Here is a 20,027-nt window from a genome sequence, read left to right as displayed (position 1 = left end):
AAAAACTTGCCGAGATTCAGCAAAATCTATGTTTGTTAGCTGAGATCTCGGCAAAATTCCCGTTTGTTAGCTGAATCTCGGCAACTTTTTCACTGAGATCCAGCAAAATAAAATGCCGAGCTGCTCGGAGGTACCAATCTCGGCAAGAAAATCTAAGTGTGTAAACATGATATTATATATCAGAAACAACTTTGATATGCATACATTCTGGACACCCTTTATATTTGTTAACCATGTGGAGCTATTACGTACACACTTAAATTTTTTCGCCGAGATTCCAACAGCCGAGTAGTTCTGCAATTTATTCTGCTGAGATTCAGTAAAACAATTGCCGAGACTCAGCTAACAAATAACATTTTGCTGAGATATCAGCTAACAAACTGATATTTTGCAGAGATATCAGCAAAAGTAAATGCCGAGGTAATCGGCTGTTGGATACTAAGAAAAATATGCTCACAAAATTGTCAGCAAGTTTCTTTGTCGTGTGACATTATATCTAACAATTCTAATCAATCTTTTGAATTATTTTCTCCTTCCAGGTACGATGTCAAAGATACAAAGATGAGATCAGAGGCAGGTTCTAAATTAATTGCAATAAAGCTAGGACTGTACCCAAGTACCAGGTAAGCCTCAAAACGGAGCCGTATTCATGCCATTTATGTGCAGTGCATATAAATAGTGATTTAATGCTATTGAAGCACTATGTAGCAGATATAATGAAAAAGAGGCAATTTAGCAGGTCATAACGCCGACTCAGGGCACATATTTCATTTTCATTTAATTTTCGAGTAAATTTTGTTGCTCTAAATCGATTGCAGTCAATTGAGTTAGTCGAGTAAACAAATGCTGCCATCACCAGACATGGAACATCATTTACATTAATTTCGTGCATTAATTTGCGTTCATCATCCTCTATCTTTTTGACGTAGACTACGTCTTAGGGGAAAGTACTGGGGGTAAATCGAAAATCTAAAATTGCGACCGTCACTAAAAGATGTAAGGCTTTGAACGCTTATAAGTTTGTAATTTATAGATGAAATTAAAATCCAAATACACCAATCGGTAGGAAACAGCTCTCTATATTTGCCACAATAAATGTGTCCAATTTTCCATAAAAAAAAAAACAGTTGAAAAATGTCCAAATTAAAAGTGATAATTTTATCACTATTTCCATAAAATAAACGTTCTCCCCAAACCCAGTCGTCATAATCGAGTACCACTTGGTTGCACATCGTTCTGATCGAACCTGAAAAGTTATAAAACCGCGCTGCTGTCGCTGTCGTGACTCAACTTAGTTACTCGAGGAACAGTTTGGTTTTCGGAAAGGTCGTTCGACCGTCCACCAACTGACTCGAGTAACAAACATTCTCAGACGGAACAAGTCTGTTTCGAAAGCATCTGCCATGGCGTTGTTGGACGTTGAAAAAGCATTCGACAATGTCTGGCATGATGGCCTGGTGTTCAAATTGCAGCAGTACGGTCTTCCAATATTCCTAGTGAAGATCATAAACAACTATCTATCAGACAGGACGTTCCGAGTCTCCTGAATGGCATCTCATCGGATGCTTTCAACATCGGTGCCGGGGTTCCACAAGGAAGCATTCTTGGCCCCATCCTATTCAACCTGTTCACCTCCGATATGCCGGCTCTCCCTGATGGTGGATCGTTGTCTCTGTTCGCAGATGACACATACATCGTCTACAAGGGTAGGGTCATCGGAGCTCTGACTGCCAAACTTCAGAGAGGCCCAGGCCGTTCTGTCTGAATATTTCAACAGCTGGAAGATCCGTATCAACGCGGCAAAGACCCAGGTCATTATCTTTCCATACTCTAAATCTCCTAGACAAGATCTGCCTGAATGGTCCAAAGAGGTCGTGGAATGGTCCAAAGAGGTCGTGTACCTCGGGCTAACACTAGACAGCAAGCTTCTTTTCAGGGAGCACGTTGACAAAACAAAAACCAAGTGCAACATCTTGATAAGATCGTTGTATCCACTTATCAACAGGAAGTCAACCCTGTCCCTGAAAAATAAGCTTGCTGTCTACAAATAAATCATCCTTCCTGTAATCGAGTATGGTATGTCAATCTGGGAGAGTTGCGCAAAATGCCATCACCTTAAACTCCAAAGGATCCAGAACAATCCAGGAAATTAGTGCAACAAGCTTAAATTAAAAGAAAATGCCAAAAAATTAAAGTAATGAGAGAAAATTCTATCTCGAGCTCAATCTCTCAACATGGCATGTACTTTGATGACACTCGATTTGTGATTTCCCCCTCACAGATTACAAAATAGAGTACTTCACACTACTAAACATGTCTGGTACCTCTATATATGCATTCAGATTACCATCCATAAACATATTTTGCATTATAGATACTTTCTGCCCAGGCCCATTTATAAAAAAAAAATGGTGGAAAATCCTTTTAGGGGCGGGGCTTATAAAGCAGTTTTTGAGCAAACTATGTAAAAAAGGAGAGACTTCGGACGTTAATCTAAATGCAAATTAAGAGATACCAGACATGTTTTGCATTGCACTGCCCTCTATGAACAATTAACGGAAAACAGATTATGCGTAGCTTCCGATAGATGCCATCGCAAACAGCAGCAGTGACATATGATGGAAAATGAATGCATGAATGAGTGAATGATTTTTTCAGCGTTCTGAAGTATTGCTGTGGAAAACTTATTTCTGATCAATCTCATTACCACATAAAAATTTCAAGAGCACAAATAGCAGCTCTCACAAAACTTATAATAATGAAACTGGAACTTCACGTTTGCTGTAGGAGTTCCAATTTCATGAGTGATGTCACAACAGCGTCTAAGATTTGTGCTTTCTTGAAGTGATACGGGATCTTGAAGTGATAGGGGATATCATCCATTATGACGGCCTTTGTGGGACGCTTCAAGGAATCACCTGAAGAAAGCCCTTCCATCATATGCTTCATATCTGATTGTAATTAAGGAACCAAAAGGAATTGAATATGTATTCGTATTTTTATGAGGTCCTGAATTTCACCAAGTTTTACTAAGCAGGAAATCCAGAATATCTAAATACTACCTCAATCATAGGTTATCAATATCTAGAAAAATGCACGAGAATTTCACTAAACAGCTTAACGTAGTTTACGTTAACCATGCGGTCGTGTCTTGTACACAAACCCACAAAAAAAAATTTACCGAAGGCCAAACCCAAAGCGTAATGTTCACCTAGAACACATCGCGCCAATAGGCTGGTTAAAGCTGGTTTTGTTTTTTGAGACTCCATAAATGTTTCAGTCGATCCAGGTCTCTGGAATCACTAAAATTTGATAATGATAAATTTTCTAGGACGATTTTTTAGCAGTTGAAGATTCTAACCTTTAGCCTTTGATTTGAATCTAGCTATATCCAGATTATAAATTCGTGGAGCGAAAGTAGATCAAAATCGTCTAGCCGTCGTTTCGAGGAGTCAAGATGGTATTGAGTGGATCAGACATGTGTTGATCATTTGAAGTGGTGGTGCCACCGCACAACAAACCATATCCCATGGAAAGTTGCCTCCCTGGTACAGTACTACCGAAGTACATAGAATTTCGAATTTTGAGACTTTAGAACAAATGTCCAACAAAATAATTAATAATTTCAGGCAAAACTCGTTGCAATCCTCAATTGCAACGATTAATTCCCTTTATACTTAGATAAGATTTAGTTTTAGTTTTTAGTTTTAAGATAACAATTGTTATACAGATATGCAGGTTTTAAAATCCTGTTTAAACAACTGAATTGCCAAGGCAGGAACAATGTAAAAACACTTAGATATATATCATAACAATTAAGGCTGGTAAGTTACTGTAGTAACTTGAGCACCTAGGTAAAAATGAAATGTAATTTATTTTGAATTTGGAACAAATAAAGAGTTAAAAAAAAATCCCATGGGATCTTTAATATTCAGGAACTAAAGCGAGAGCACAAATCATTCAACCAAACAAATTCCAAGCGAACGATTTCTCTTACAATTTGTGAGCTATGATCTTGCTTGGGAATCTGTGTTGGTAATTGGAGCGATCGGATACGAGAGCAAAATTAATATTATTTTCCAATAGAACAAACAATGCCAACGTAGATTATGGTTGGAATTAGTTTTTGATGATTCTTCGTACGATCAGCACCTTCAGCTGCAGATCAACAAACATATCAAGTGGGGTTTAGATTTGAAGTCTCTGGACCATAGTACAAATCGATTTGGAATGTGATGCATGATAGTTTTAGTGTTTTGTTGATTAGAATTGATCCACCCATGAGTACTTCAAGCATTCGGATTATTTGAGAAGTGTTTGGAATTGTTGAAGATTTGGCAGATAAAATATTTCCGTCTAAGGTCCATGCACAAGACTAATCCGGCTTGGAGTAGAGACGAAAAATCAATTTGCAATATTTGGGAATACCTAATTAAATCCTAAGAGAACACGAATATCTGCAAGTACGAGCAAGTCTAATTTTTTAACTTATTGTTTCAGAAACTATGGCCTAACAATTTTACCGTATATTAAGACTTATTGATGTTTTCCGGTTCTCGCGGTAACTTTCCCAATTCCAAGTTTTATCCCGGTTTTTTTACCTGTTTTCCTGGTTGGCTGGCCACCCTGAACTCGTGTCGTGACCTTTAACTTAAGAGACATTTATGCTTGTCACAACGCCGGTCCCAACACGAGGTTTTAAGGATATAGAGCTTCATTTAAATAATGATGTGCAGTACTTATAAACTTTGAATAACGATGGTTGAAAGCTTGTTTGCATTGGTCAGGCTTTTCAGCTAAAATTACTGAATTTAAGCTGATTTAAGGTTTTGAACAATACTTATGATTACTTACAGTGGCGTTCCGTAACCTCACTTTTAACCTGTGCACCAACTTTCAAAACCAGATTTAATGGCATATTCATACTCGGATCGGTTGAAAAATACACTTCTTCTAGTTTACTCGATATCTATCCATTGCAAGCAATATTTTGATAATTGTTTATGTTTTGAGAGTTGGTGCACAGGTAGATTGAGGTTAAGGAAACGCCACTGCTTACTCTCCTTACTATCCAAAACATCCAACGAACTCACTTAAACTGATTGGGAAAGTGAGATTCTTCAACAGTTTTTTTTTGACGTAGACTACGTCTTACGGCAGGCTTGCTGAAACTCCTCAAACTCACTCCTCGAGAGAGAAGGAGAGTGAACTTCAGCGAGAGGATGATTTGACGTGAGGTGCGCTTTTCGAGACTCCGGATGACTTTTTTGTTCGACACAAGAAGCACCCAGAGTGAGAGTAAGAGCGTAAGAGCTCAGTGGAATGATTTGGCAGTAGGCATTCTACTCATCAGAAAAATGCTACGGTCGGCTCATTTCAAACTCGCGAGTAAGGCTCCATCAAGCCTGCTTACGGGAAGGTACTGGGGGTAAATCTAAAGTTTAAAATTGCGAAAGGTTTTGAACTTTGTCATTTATAGATGAAATTAAAATACAAATACACCAATCGATAGGAAATAACTCTCACAATATGCTACAGTAAATGCTTTTCCAATTTTTGCAAAAAAAGTCGTTGAAAAATGTACATATAAAAAGTGATAATTTTATCACTGTTTCAATGAAATAAACGTACTCCCCAAACTAAGTCGTCATAATCGAGTACCATTTGGTTGCGCATCGTTTTGGTTGAACCTGTAAAACTATATAAGAGCTCTACTGTCGTTTCTCCGCTCATGATAGCTTCGGACGGTGTGGCAAGCAGAAGCAGGAGCAAATCAGGAAAAGGTGGAATTTTCTCTCTGCCTCTCCTGAACATAACCACAGTCAGGCTAGAGCGCTGCTGTTGTGAATCCGCTCATTTTCGCATCGGACGGACGGTGTGGTAAAATAGCAGCAGTCAGCTTGATGACAACCAACGATGGGGTGGAGAGGATGTAGAATTTGTGGAGATCGAACAATTGGTCCTTTTCAGGCCAAAACATATTTTACAGAAAGAGTTATTGAGACGCTCAAATAATAAGACCTCCTCATCCTCCTATAACGACAACCTAAAAATAATTGATGTTAATTTTTTCACCCGTCAAAAGAGCCAAAAATTCAAGTTGAGAGAAAATTTGCATGTCATGTTTAAATGATCTTTATTTTAGTTTAACTTGGACGATTACCATATAAAAATTTTTACTAAGTGATTCAATTGCTTTCTTCATCTTTAGGTATGGGCAAAATTCAAAATTTGTTTTACAGAATTAGTCCTAGACTTAGTACACGGTCGACCACCTTGGTGGGATTGGTTTGTTTTGTTTTTAGAATTTGAAGAGAAACTACTTAATACTACTATTTACAGCTTAAAACTAACCTACTCTACTATATACACTTAACCTACTATGTACAAATTGCTTATTAAAGCATGTTCAGAAAGATTGCATTTTTGAATAAATTTAGTTGTCATATCATCAATTTTGGAATCTACTTTGGGAATTTCTGCCTCTTGATGGAGGTCTGTTATTCTTGTGTCGAATGGACGATCTAGGATCATCCTCAACACTCTATTCTGTGCAACCTGGATTTTGTTCCTGTGGGTCTGAGCGCACGATTCCCACACCGGGGCGGCATAGAAGATCGCGGGGGCTATGATCTGTTTGTAGACAGCCAGTTTGTTTTGCCTTGAGAGGCGGGATCTGCGGCAAATGAGCGGATACAAACACCTAACCAAGGCGGAGCACTTAACTAGGGTTTTCTCTATGTGCGAGCGGAACAGGAGCTTCTCATCGAACAACATCCCGAGATAAGTAACATCAGTGGACCACTCGACCCTTGTACCATCCATTATTACGGTACAGGAGGGAGACGGTTTAAGTTTTAATGATTGTCTGTGAAGGAACATGATCGCTTGGGTTTTCGAGGCGTTGATTTTGATTTTCCACGTGGTGGCATAATCAGTAAAGGTGTCAAGGCATCGTTGGAGCTTGTTCGTAATTTCACGAGGCATCCTACCTTTGACGGCTATCGCGGTGTCATCTGCAAACAGAAAGAACACGCAACCGTCTCCTAGAGGAGGGATGTCCGACGTGTAGATGCTGTAAAGCAGTGGTCCCAGCAGACTCCCTTGCGGAACACCTGCTGGGATCGGAAATTGTCCCGAAAGGGAACTATTCAACGACACCCTGAACGACCTTTGCTGGAGATAGTTACGGGTGATTTTCACAAGGTATGGTGGAAAGTTGGAGTTACAAAGCTTGTATATAAGTCCGTCGTGCCAGACATTGTCAAACGCCTTTTCGACGTCTAACAAGGCCATGGCTGTGGACTTGGATACAGCTTTGTTACTCCGGATGTTATTCATCACCCGCACTAGCTGATGATTGGTGGAATGCCCCTTACGGAACCCGAACTGTTCCGGAAGAAGAATGTCATGTTCCTCCACAAACTTGTTTAGTCGGCTGAGGATCAATTTTTCGAACAGCTTGCTCAGCGCTGAGAGCAGGCTAATCGGTCTGTAGCTTGACGGTAGTGAAGGGTCTTTCCCAGGTTTGCGGATCGGGATGATTTTTGCCACCTTCCAGATGCTTGGAAAGTAGTGCAGCTCCAAGCATCTGTTGAAGGTGGCAGCTAGCAGCGAGTGCACCCTCGGGCTGAGATTTTTCAACGCTAGGTTGAATATTCCGTCAAACCCGGGAGCCTTCATGTTCTTACTGTATTTCAGCGCTGAGCAAATTTGTTCCTCTGTAATCCGTTCTTCTGGAGGGACGGCACAAGGGGAGGCATCTAACGTCAGGACGCACTGCGCAACCTGGTTCTCGAGTGGACTTGGGATTTTAGAGCCAAGCAAATGCGACTGGGCAATGTGCTCCCCAATCGCATTGGCCTTCTCTTCGTTGGTGATAAGCCGTTCGTCATTGACTCTAAGTGGTGGAATGGGCTTGGGGTGAGACTTCAGCACCTTGGCAACCTTCCAGAATGGTCTGGAACGGTCGTCCAGGTTCTGAACGAGCCGCCCGAAACTCTCGTTCCGGATTGAGACCATTCTGGAAGCGATCTGCCGATTCAGATCGACCATTTCGTATTTACGCTGCAGATCCCCAGTCCGCTGAAACTGGCGTCTACGAACATTTCTGAGCCGAATCAAGAGTTTGGTGTGGGAATCAATTGCTTGAAACTTACCCCTCACAGGAACTCGTCGAACGCACTCTTCGTCAGCCACGGATATGGCTTGATGGAGACCCTCCAGGGCCCGGTCGATGTCCTCCACTGTGTCGAGCGGTGGGTTGTCGTCGATGTGGCGGTCGACCACGCGTCGAAACTGGACCCAGTTGACTCGATGGTAGTCCTTCCGCTGGCACGGTGCAGGGGCCACGTTGTAGCCCAGCTCGGTCAGCACCGGTTGGTGGTCCGAACTCAGGTCGTTGATGGCAACCGGCTTGGCTAATCTGGTGTTTGCCAAGAACAGGTCCAGCGTCGATGGGTTGCCCGTCGGTGATGTGAAGGTTGGTTCGTCCGGAAACCAGACGGAATAGAGACCATGCTGGGAATGGTCGAATAGCAGGCGGCCGTTCTGGTTCTGCTGGTAGTTCCGCCAGGCCTCGTGCCGGGCGTTCAGGTCCCCTCCGATTACGAAGCGGGCATTGGTGCGGGTTATGATGGCAAGGTCGTTCTTGAACTGCTGTGCTGTACCATTGCTAACGGTACATTGCCGGGGACAGTAGGCGGCGATGAACCGGATGTTTCCGGTCGATGTTTCCACCTCTACGCCGACGGCCTCGATGATGGAAGTGCGGTAGTGGGGTAGGGTGCAGTACTTGATGCCTTTCTTGATGATGACCGCGACACCGCCCCCCCTGGAGCTGGTGCGATCAAGCCGGACAGTGCTGTGGTCGGGCAGCCAGAAGCTGTCACCGGTCTTGAGGTGGGTCTCGGTGAGGAGGCCCACGTCGATGTCGTGCTTGCGGAGGAAGTCTGCAAGCTCAATGTTTTTCGCCCCTACGGAGCGAGCGTTCCAGTTGGCGATCTTTATGGGTTCACGGTCCATAATTAGCGACGAAGGAGATGATAGCTTGGAGCTGTTGTGTTCTTGTTGCGCAGGTGCGCTTGATGATGATGGCCTGGGCCAACAGTGTGACGATCTCATCCGTTGACAGCGGAGAATTTTGCATGTCATGTATGCTGTACCTCTTTATATGCAATTAGAATAACATCTGAAGTCCATCCTTTTTTACATATTCTGCATAAAAGATACTTTCTGACACGCCCCATTCATAAAAAAAACGGTGGGAAATCCTGCCAGGGGCGGGAATTAGAAAGTAGTTATTGTGCAGAATATGTAAAAAAGGAGGGACTTCGAATGTCGTATACTAATTACCGATGCATTACTGTAAGAACTGTCAAAATCCTATGAATTTACAACCTAGTGTTCGTTAGATTCTGCTTGGCGAACTGAATTTTGATGATTTTGGGCCGTCCCTGTGTTGAATTGGGATCCAGAGGGACTGTAAAAAATCATTTACATCTTTAAGTAGAGCTTGACATTGTTGTTTGTTAACAAATTCTTGCACCAAGTGGATTAGCGAGTTTCTGGGTGGTGCTGTGTTTAGTTCGGTTCAACAAAAATTAATCCTCTGAAAATGGATTGGAGCGTCTTTGTGTAAATGCAGGAATGGCAAAAAGTTAAGAGATATATTTCTGAATACTTTTAGTTCTAGTTCCTCATACTGTGCTTAAGAGGCGGATAAATTTCCACGTTAAGCTATCTAATGAACATTTAGAATTATGATCCTGCTTGGATGGATGAATTTTTTATTGCTTGAAGTAGCAAATTTTGATTAAATATTGAACATGGCCAAACTTTCTAATTTTGTTAAAGCACAACTCTGAATATCAAATTTTCGATTATGCTGATGGAAAGAAAGTAAGGAGGCAATAGATCAATTTACTGGTCGCAGTAGTGTTTGGTCCCGAACAAAGGAAAAAAAAGGAGCCATCCCAAGTAACCAACAAGACTGCTTAGTAATAATCCGACTAATAATGCGCCAAAGCCCTGTATTAGTCGCATGTTAGCTTTATATAACAAAAACTTGGCTTATTGGTTACCTCCCAAGTAACAATTTGGGTTTTATGAGGGTACTGTATACCATAATGTAGACTTGTAGAGTGCTTTAAAACCTCAATAAAACTTACAATGTTACTTGGGCTAGATGTGCAATACATGCTTGTGAACGATTTCCCACCGGAGGTATCCCACTGCGATCAAGCGTTTGGTTAAACGTGTTATCTATAACAAATGTTCAACAAAGATGGGATGGGCATTGAAGTGAGCACGAGGAATATATTTTATAACAGAGGATTAAAGACAAGTGTTTCATATGCGGAAATATCCCTAACGGAAAGTCCAGAAACAGTCAGAAAATGACTAATAAGAGTGAGGAAATTGACATGTCAAAGAGGGGAAATTGAGTAAATTGAGAAAATAAGTTACTTCTACTGTATTTTAAATCAATATCAAGAAAAATGCACTAGAAGTTCACTAAACATCTCAACGTAGTCTACGTCAACCATTCGGTCGTGTCTTGTACACAAGCCCACCATTTTTTTTTTAATTAATTGAATATGTAAGGACTTACAACATGAACAGATTCTATAATGTGGCCATCGTTCAAATAAGTGTGTAAAATGATGCTTTGCTAATTTTATGAGGAAAATACATTCCCAGAATTCAAAAAAGTTGCTTGTTCACTACAAACTGTAGTGATAACTACCATTACAGATTTCGTACGAAACATATACAGAGGATGTATAAAATGTATTCATGATTTGTTTTAAATAAGCCATTTGCATCATTCATCGTTGTTTAGGGTAATACTAAAGTTTTATTTTGTGATCACAAGAAAAAAAACAAAATCAGGATAATCAAATAAATTGATTCTGCTCTACATGAACAACACTACGACCACAACTAATTGTTTAAACTTCATAATATACTGGTGCTACCTTCCCCATAAATAACGAACTGCTCAAATACCTCTAATTTCCCATACGACGCATTTTTCCACATTCCTTCACTGCAGCCTTGAAGATTCCATTCCTACAATCAATTAAAAAAAACATCCCCTGTTCCGTGTTCATCCTTCAGCAAGGATGCAAATCATAACAGCCACGCATTGCTCACGACCACATCAAAAGGAAAAGAACTCACAGATGACTACGACCGAACAAGCAACTTTGTGTGATCGATAACAACGTTTATTGAAGCTCCAACTTGCAACATATTCGCCGCAGCTCTGTCCCATCATTGTCGCTCGCTCCACACAAACCCAACAAGCGCCCAGCACCAGTAGACCATTATTCGCGGTTCAACTCTCTTCTTCACGGTTCAATTCTTTTGGTAGCACCGATGCGCTGACGATGAAGGCAACGACAACCATTACCATTTCCTCGCGAATTCGCTGCGAACCGAGCCCGGTGCCACCCCCAGCTAACGGAATCATTTGTATTTATGGTGCAAGGCACACAGAAGCACGCAGAAAAGAAGTGGTTTTTCCAACCTGAACAAACAAAAACTCCGACGCAATATTTTGATGCTTTTCGATCGAATCGAACAATCCACAGTGCCGCAGGATAGGAATTCAGCTAGACAAAAGACCTAGTGCTTTTTTATTAAGTTTTAAAGGATTAGTGTCTTCTGTTAACGTTTTCAACTTAATAAACACCTTCTTTTGGCATTTTTTTAAAATTAGAGTTGTTCTCAAATTATTGAAAGTTATAAAAAAATCCACAAGATCAAATTCTTAAAGCTGAGACTGTTCACACATGACACAAACCTCCTAAAACTTAAAACAAAAGCCCTAGAATTTTTGCTAAATTCCCATCCTGGACCACTGCGCAATCGGGCAAGTTTACGATTTCTGTTGGGATGATCGGATGTCAATTTCTAACGGCTTGTCTAAAACCATGAAATTTTCACATTGACATCCCTAGGACTGCAACATAAGCAAGTTTTGGAGGTTAATATTTTATGTCTTGCTACGATGATTTATGCACCAATACCTTGGCGGCCCGTAAACTTACCTTAACTATTTGCCACATCGCTTCGCACGAGTTTCGGTCAAAAGCTTCTCACACAAATGGCTGTCTTTCTCTTTTACCAAGCAAAATATTTTGTTCTTCTGCTGACAAACCACCACCAGCGTCTACCTGTTCTAGGTTCTTGCTCCTTTCCTCAGTAGTTGTAGGGAGGTATTGCCGGAACGTGAAGGATCGTAAACAATTCGTTTGGTATTCTCCTCAGCCAGTTTCTAACTTCTCGTTGTTGTGGGTTCCTTAAATTGCATACTTTCCGGGGGGAGCTTTTTCCTAAACAATTTGTGTGCTCGTGTGCCGGTGTTTTGGCTGTTGTTTGGTCTGGTCGCCCTTCTAAATATACGTTCTGCTCAAGCTGAGGGGTTCGATCGGTGATAGCGAATACATAGTTGGCATAGTGAAACGATGTTTGACCTATATTTTCACTTTTTTTCGGTTATCTATGGGCGACTGGTCGCGCTTTACCGGTTGACATCAATGGCGGATGCGCACAATTTGGGGTGTCACAAATATTAGCTTATTTGGGTGCGATGATTTCACTCGATTCGGCCTGGTTGCTGGCTTGATTGTCCAATTAGTGGTGTGAACGGATCAAATTACATACTGAGAGCTGTTTTTTGACCTTTATAGTACCTTAAATTGATACTCATGGGTTTTACAAGCCTAAGAGTAATCTAGAGTTTGAAAAACCTCTTGCCGACCATCAGAATTAAATGACATTGTTGCAATCTCTGAAAATAATTGAACTTCATCTCAGAGTAGAAAACATATGTCAATAACTCCTCTTTTTTATAACAAATTATTTTAGTGTTCAAACTACTCAATACTATCAACGAAATATAAATGAGACTTATTAACAGCAGTAAATACTTCATATCATCTACTTCCTAAACAAAAACTTTCCACTACACCTGTACCGCTTAAGGTCATCGTCTCTCTGATATCCGAGTCCCGTACAAGCATTTTTTTTTTCAGTTCGAGCGCATGAAACCCGTCACGAAGGCCTCACTCACTATGTAATAATTGCTGCCATTTCTCCGAGCCGCATCTGACAGGCTGCAGCAGTTGAGCGATCGTTGATGCAATAATAATAATATTCGAACAATGGTTGTTATAGCCGATCTAACACCGGCTAAAGGTATCGTAGCAATTAATCAGTTTGCTACCGCACTTTACGGCGTCTGAAGAAAGAAGCTAGACACGTGTTGGAAGGTAATAATGCGATGAAGAAAAATTTCGCATCAATTGTGGCGTTAGAATGTCTGAAAAGCGTCGTTGTGTCGTTTTCTACAGAACCCGTTATAGGTATCACACCGTTTCGCGTGACGAGAACACAAACTTAGCGAGAAGTTAATGACATAATCGCTCGTTCTCGTAGAATTTACTCAATTGACAAGTGTGACCAAATTGCATTGGCTACGATGGCGATGGCATCGTCTAGGAATTTTTTAAACGGTTGAGAGTCGTTTGACCGAACACCGTTTGATTGAATGGGTGATTTTGCTGACAGGAAGATGTTAAATTTAAAATCAGCAAGCAACAGAGTAAAAGTGAAATCAAATTCGATCATGCGGCACTTCACATCAGGTTTGAAAGAACAACCAGCAATGTAGGAAGGATAATGTATAGCACTGTTAGGGGCCGTCCATGAACTACGTAGAGAGATTTGAGAGATTTAAACCTGCTTCACTCCCTCCCCTGTGAAGACAGTATTTCAAACTAATTTTTCGAAAATTCTTTCTACTGCTCTAAACATAAAATCTTAAAGCACTTCCACAGTTATTAAGAGCTTTCTATGCCAACCAACGCATGAATTTGTATATTGTGTGCAGTCTTGTAAACGGTCACGGTAGTCGACACATTTTCTGTGATAATCGACTGCCTTTGCCTCCGACACTTGCAAAACAAGCTGTCTTAGTACAGTACCAAACTCAAATGTCATTTGACAGGCTCTGTCATACGACACTGTCGCCGAAGACCGTCACGAATGTATGTATTTTAGTTTCTCTCATTATAAGAGCTGCTGATGTTGTGCTTGTGTGAATTCTGAAAAAATCAAGCAATGATGTCCTAGGAATAACATTTCTGATCAGAAATGGTTTAATTTACACCAAACTGAGGAATTAGAACAAAGTCACTCATTTCATATGATAGTTATTTGATCATTTTTTTTTTTGCTCGAATGTTATTCTACCGGTTTTGTTGTGTGAGAGAGACGACGGTAGAGCATGAGAGTACGATTAAAAACAGACTGTCGCGCATGACAACGAAGCGAGTGTCGTAAAAAACGTCAACAGTTTCAACCTCTGATTGTGTGACAAACGCAACGATACTCTATGCTCAGGGAATTCGAGAATAACTCCAACCCGACCTCGACCATCCCAGTCTGGTCTGCCACCTCCGGCTTGTCAATACCGTGTCTTCCCAAGTATCATTGCTAATTTTATCGAGGTTTTAAAGCATTTTTTTAAATCTAGTTCGAAAGGCTCAATCGCGTTAACTGTACGGAGCCTTTTGATCATTATTTGTAATAAAATTCAGAAATATCTATGTCATTGTCGAAAGGTAGGAAAAATTTAGTCGCCAGTATATGACAGTAGTGCAGTTCTAGATTCAACTTCGTCTGGAGTTCGACCAAGTGTAGTGTGGAGTGAGTGTGAGCATTCTAGTAGCCTTAATCGTGGCCTTATAAGAACCCTCATTAATCCAAAATTATTCGTATGGGTTTACCCAAGTAACACTTGCAACATCTTGCATGAAAAATAAAAAAAAGGAATCCAGTTGTAAATAAGTTTTATATTAATTGCTTTTAAAACATCCTGTTTTAGACGCGTTGTATTGTTGTTTGTGAAGTATTCAACCTTTCTGACAAGCACTTGTTATCTTGAAGTTATAATTCGATATTGCATGTCTCAATTATCAGTTTATAACACATTTATAACTGATTGTATTTGGTTAAAACTGGCTAGCATTATGTACAACATGTTTTCATATGTCATTATTAGAAACATGAATACATCTGAGATATAACTTATTGATAACATGTTATTAATAAGATATATTTCAGTTGTACCCATGTTTCCATATGAAAACATGTTGTATATAGGGCTAGCAAGTTTTCATCAAAAACAATCAGTTATAAAAGTGTTATAAATAGGCAATTGAGAGTTGCCATACCTAATTATAACTTCAATATACGATACAAGTAATGTTCTTGTTTTTCGTGTTATAAACATGTTTTGATAACAATTATGAAATTTCTCAATGCATTCTATAAACTGCACTACAATATGGCTGACCAATGACACAAGGTGTAGAATGAAAAAAAAAAAACATTTAATTTGTGCTTTTAACATCGCATGTACGATTTGTAAAAGAGAAAAGTAAGATAAATATAAAAGAAAGTTGATATTCTATTTGTTTCTATTTTTTGCAAAGTTGGGGAATTTTATGTAGGATTTTTTATGCAATTCAATTTATTATATTAAGCTTTTTCCAAGAGCCAATGAGTTTTTAGAAGTAGAATGTATAGATTTACAATAAACCGCATAAATGTTTGCAGTACGGAATCTCAGTTTAGGCACTTTATTCGCACGATGAAATTCCTCAGAAAAATAAGTTGTGTATATTGATGATAAACAAATTCCATTCGTAGGATGAAATTAATTTACAACATGTTCAATACAATAGGTTGTGTTATAGTCATAAATAAGTTGCGCAAGTCAAGCATATGTTATATATAGATCCCACCTCTTGCGCTTTTTTTCGGTATAAATAAGTTGTATATACGTGACTAGACGTAAATGTTTACCGCTGATATTGTCATAAATAAATTATGTAAACCCGTTTATGACAAATTCCCTCCCCTTGGCTAGTTTTTTAACCTGGACGTTGGTGGCCGGGCCTAATCTTATGCTTCATAGTGGAGCGTTGGAGACGGTTGGTTTAGGTCCGGCATCGTTGGCTCATGCCGTGACAAAATAGCGTCATGAGCATGCGATGAGGATTACTGAGCTTCCACTCTCTGATGAACCATTGCATAAGAGAACCAATGTTCTAGCCTGAAGTGATAGTATCACACTTGTTACTCCTTTATTTGAAAGCCGCGTTGTAGTACGCTTACGTATAGGCACTGACGTTGGGTGCGATACTGGCGGGTTTTGACGCAAATCAGTCTTATTTTATTCATTCTACGCAGATAGATTTATTTGGTTTTGCAAGGGAATTATACAATTGAAATATTTCAGAAAGTGCTCAACAGTACTCCTTCTACTTGCGTGAAAAGCTTTCGTTGTTGTTTTCATTGAGGTATTACTCAGGGAACAATGTTAAACACCATTTTTGTACATGGTATTGCAACTAATCTTATATGTGCTTCATTTTGGCGTGGCGTGCTTCTATTGTGACATAACCATACGTATTTTTGTGGTGCGACAAAGTGGAAACGTATGAGCGTAGTTGAAGCATATACCCTATGTAATTTAAAAATCAGCTAGGAAACTAACTTCAAAGTGAAGCATTTTAGTCACTTGAAGGAGTCACCTGGGACGAACTAATAAAGTCAAAAACAACTTGAAACACGTTAAATTTTAGATTACATTCACAAGTGCAGGTACTTAATAAAGCATGGTAGGTTGATTAGAGATTTCAATTATTTATTAAATTAGACTAGAGATATCATAATCATCAAACGAACTAAAATAAGAAAATTTAGACAGCCTAGTAGCATTAAGTGGATTAACAGAAGAGTTAGGATGCGGAGGATCCGCTTAGGGAGGCAACTAGCCTTTAAAGCAACTGGCAACTAGCCTTTTCATGTATTGTCTGTTTATTTTGATTATTGCTTTAAAATATCAATTTGGTATATATGTGAAAGGATGAATCAGTGGGATATGGATTTTCGGTTTCTTTACATTTAGCATCACTATGTGTCATTTCCTCAAAACCCCCCAATAACCAGCCTCTTCAATCCCTTCCTTTTTCCATGGCGTTCAAGTGGTCCGCATAGACTATTCAGCCATTTCCCGTCCTTTATCCTCGGTTTTGGATTGACTTGCGCTCCCACTAAACGCTACAAAATGAAAATGAAAGTAAACCCGTTTATGACAAATTGTGTTGCTTGGGTACTGACTAGCCCATGTGATCTGAGGCCTATGTGAAATTAATCAACAATCCTTACGTAGTTCAAGGTTCCTAACTTGTTTTTATCTTGAGATATGTCCTAAACACGGCCAAAATAAGAGCTGTCGAAAAAATAAAAAAAAATATCATCGACCCCCTAACATTTTTTTTTTTTAATTGAACCCCTTTTATCAGTACGCCGTGCAAACTGACAATCGACGTCCATACTTCAAAAACAATCTTTTTAAGAACATGTTCTCAACAAATATTTGCTCAGCCATGGATCCCGAGGCAATTTCCCCATATACATGTTGTAAATATGAACATTTTTAAAAATTCCTGGGTGAATTAGAGGCGACGCTTTGAAAAAAGATTGGCAGCTTTTTTGGGCGTGGTGACTGTAGATGAATCGAAGCTAACATTTTTCGGATTATTGCTTCTTTGCACCTTTACACATTTCCAAAACATCGATAAGTTTTGCTAAAAGACGACTGCGATCTTAGCAAATAATCATAGTAACTTTAAGCAAGAAGATCATTGTAGGTCGTTTCAGCATGTCACAGAAAATCTCTGTTTTCATCAGTATTAGAGCCGCTAAGCCATACTATCGAAAGTCAAAATCCACGAGTTCAGATTGAGAATCAACTTGGTTATGAAGACAGCAATGAGTGTCAACTTGTATCCTGATGAATGTGGGCGTCTTGTAGAACAAATGGTACGTGATGAGCATCGATGTTTAATAGTGGAAGCGGTGGTTGAACAATTTCAACATCGTCCGGTGAATCTACAAACACCAAATCGAGCAGCCTGTCATTGAAGTTTGTGATGGAGTTCATTTGCAGCGTAGATGGACTCTGCAAGTACGAGTTCATGTTCACTGGCAGCATTCGACGACAGCTACAGTAAAGGGTGATACGGTCAAAATTTGGTCAAGGGAAAACGCGTGTAAATCGGTGAAATCGTTTATTTAAAAAATCAAATTAAATTTCTTTTTCAAGTTCAATTAGTATAAAATTCAGGAAAAATATTCAGTTAGGCTTCCGCTTTTCCAAATCCGAATTGCCGGGCCTTACGCTTGACCCCTGCCATCAGATTTTGTACAGCCACCTTGTCCACCTTCTTCGCCGCAGAAAGCCAGTTTGCCTTGAACTGCTGCTCGCCCTTAGCAGTTTTTTTGGTCTTCTTTAGGTTCCGCTTGACAATAGCCCAGTATTTCTCAATTGGGCGGAGCTCTGGCGTGTTGGGAGGGTTCTTGTCCTTGGGAACCACCTGCACGTTGTTGGCGGCGTACCACTCCATGGCCTTTTTACCGTAATGGCAAGATGCCAAATCCGGCCAAAACAGTACGGAACAACCGTGTTTCTTCAGGAAAGGCAGCAGACGTTTATTCAAACACTCTTTCACGTAAATTTCTTGGTTGACAGTCCCGGAAACTATGAAACAGCTGCTTTTCAAGCCACAGGTACAGATGGCTTGCCAAACCAGATATTTCTTTGCGAACTTTGACAGTTTCATGTGCTTGAAAACATCTGCTACCTTTCCCCTTCCTTTTGCCGTATAAAACTCCTGTCCCGGAAGCTGCTTGTAGTCGGCTTTGACGTAGGTTTCGTCGTCCATTACCACGCAGTCAAACTTCGTCAGCATCGTCGTGTACAGCCTCCGGGATCGCGCTTTGGCCGTCGTATTTTGTTTATCATCGCGATTTGGAGTCACTACCTTCTTGTAAATCGATAGTCCGGCTCGTTTTTTGGCTCGATGCACGGTTGTAGACGATACACCCAGCTTATTTGCGGCATCTCGGAGAGAGAGGTTAGGGTTTCGCTTGAAACTACCGGCAACTCTCTTTGTCGTCTCAGCGGCTTCCGGTTTTCGATTTCCCCCCGATCCAGACTTCCTGGCTGTCGACAAACGTTCCCCAAACACTTTAATTACATTTGTAACGCTTGATTTGGCAACTTTTAGCGATTTTGCCAACTTTGCGTGCGAGTAGCTCGGATTTTCGCGATGCGCGAGCAAAATTTTGATACGCTGCTCTTCTTGCTTGGACGGCATTTTGACAACTGAAGAGTGAATTCCAAAATCAAAATAGGAGCAACATTCTACACACACACACCTTCAAAATGAGGGGTGTTCAGGTTTTTTAAATGCAAAATTGAAAGAAATACGTCAAGTTGATATTGACCAAATTTTGACCGTATCACCCTTTATACGCCGAGTAGTAAGACGATATCGTTTTCTGGTGTAGCTACCGAAGATGTGAAAGCTTCAAACATATGGAAACTTGTTCGATTTGAGTTAGTACAGAGAGCGATGTACATTTTACTGAGATTTCTGCTGGATTCACTACGATCACACCGAAATAGCGAGTAATCTGACGTCAGTTCAGCATCGCTTATATCGGGGCGCAACCATGTCTCAGTTAGAACGACCTTATCGTAGTCACAACTGGATAATTCTAGCTTGAGTTCGGTCGTTTTGGTGCGCAGACCTCTGACCTTCTGATAGTAGACTGACAGGAAGCTTGAGAACCACTGTCCTAACCAATAGAATCCCAGTAAACATTTAATTTAATTCAAAGCTGAAAAGCCTGTTTTCCTATGGTGGAGAATATTTTTGAAATGATTTTTTTCACTTTGGTCCGTTTTTGCATAGATTGTGGTGAATTTATTATTAAATATGAAATTTCGATTCATTTTTGTGTGCATGATGAAAAAAAAGCAGCCATTGTATTGTAATTTAATAGCTTTTAGCGTTTTTCGAAAAATCGACCAGATACTCTGACAGAGAGAGAGAGACATAGAACTGCAATAGCCCAACTGTAATCCACATTCCCGGCAA

General features: G+C 40.2%; 1 protein-coding gene across 5 annotated transcripts in view; it reads left to right on the top strand.

The window, feature by feature from the left end:
- Window positions 1-20,027, top strand: part of LOC135700265 (uncharacterized) — a 118,580-nt gene that overhangs the window by 27,750 nt on the left and 70,803 nt on the right. The window lies entirely within an intron of this gene.

The sequence above is a fragment of the Ochlerotatus camptorhynchus genome, unplaced genomic scaffold, assembly GCF_037179485.1.
Source record: "Ochlerotatus camptorhynchus isolate MF236.1 unplaced genomic scaffold, CSIRO-AGI_Acam_v1.1 ptg000131l, whole genome shotgun sequence".
In the NCBI taxonomy this organism is placed as follows: Eukaryota; Metazoa; Arthropoda; class Insecta; order Diptera; family Culicidae; genus Ochlerotatus; species Ochlerotatus camptorhynchus.
This window is presented reverse-complemented; position numbering and strand designations above follow the sequence as displayed.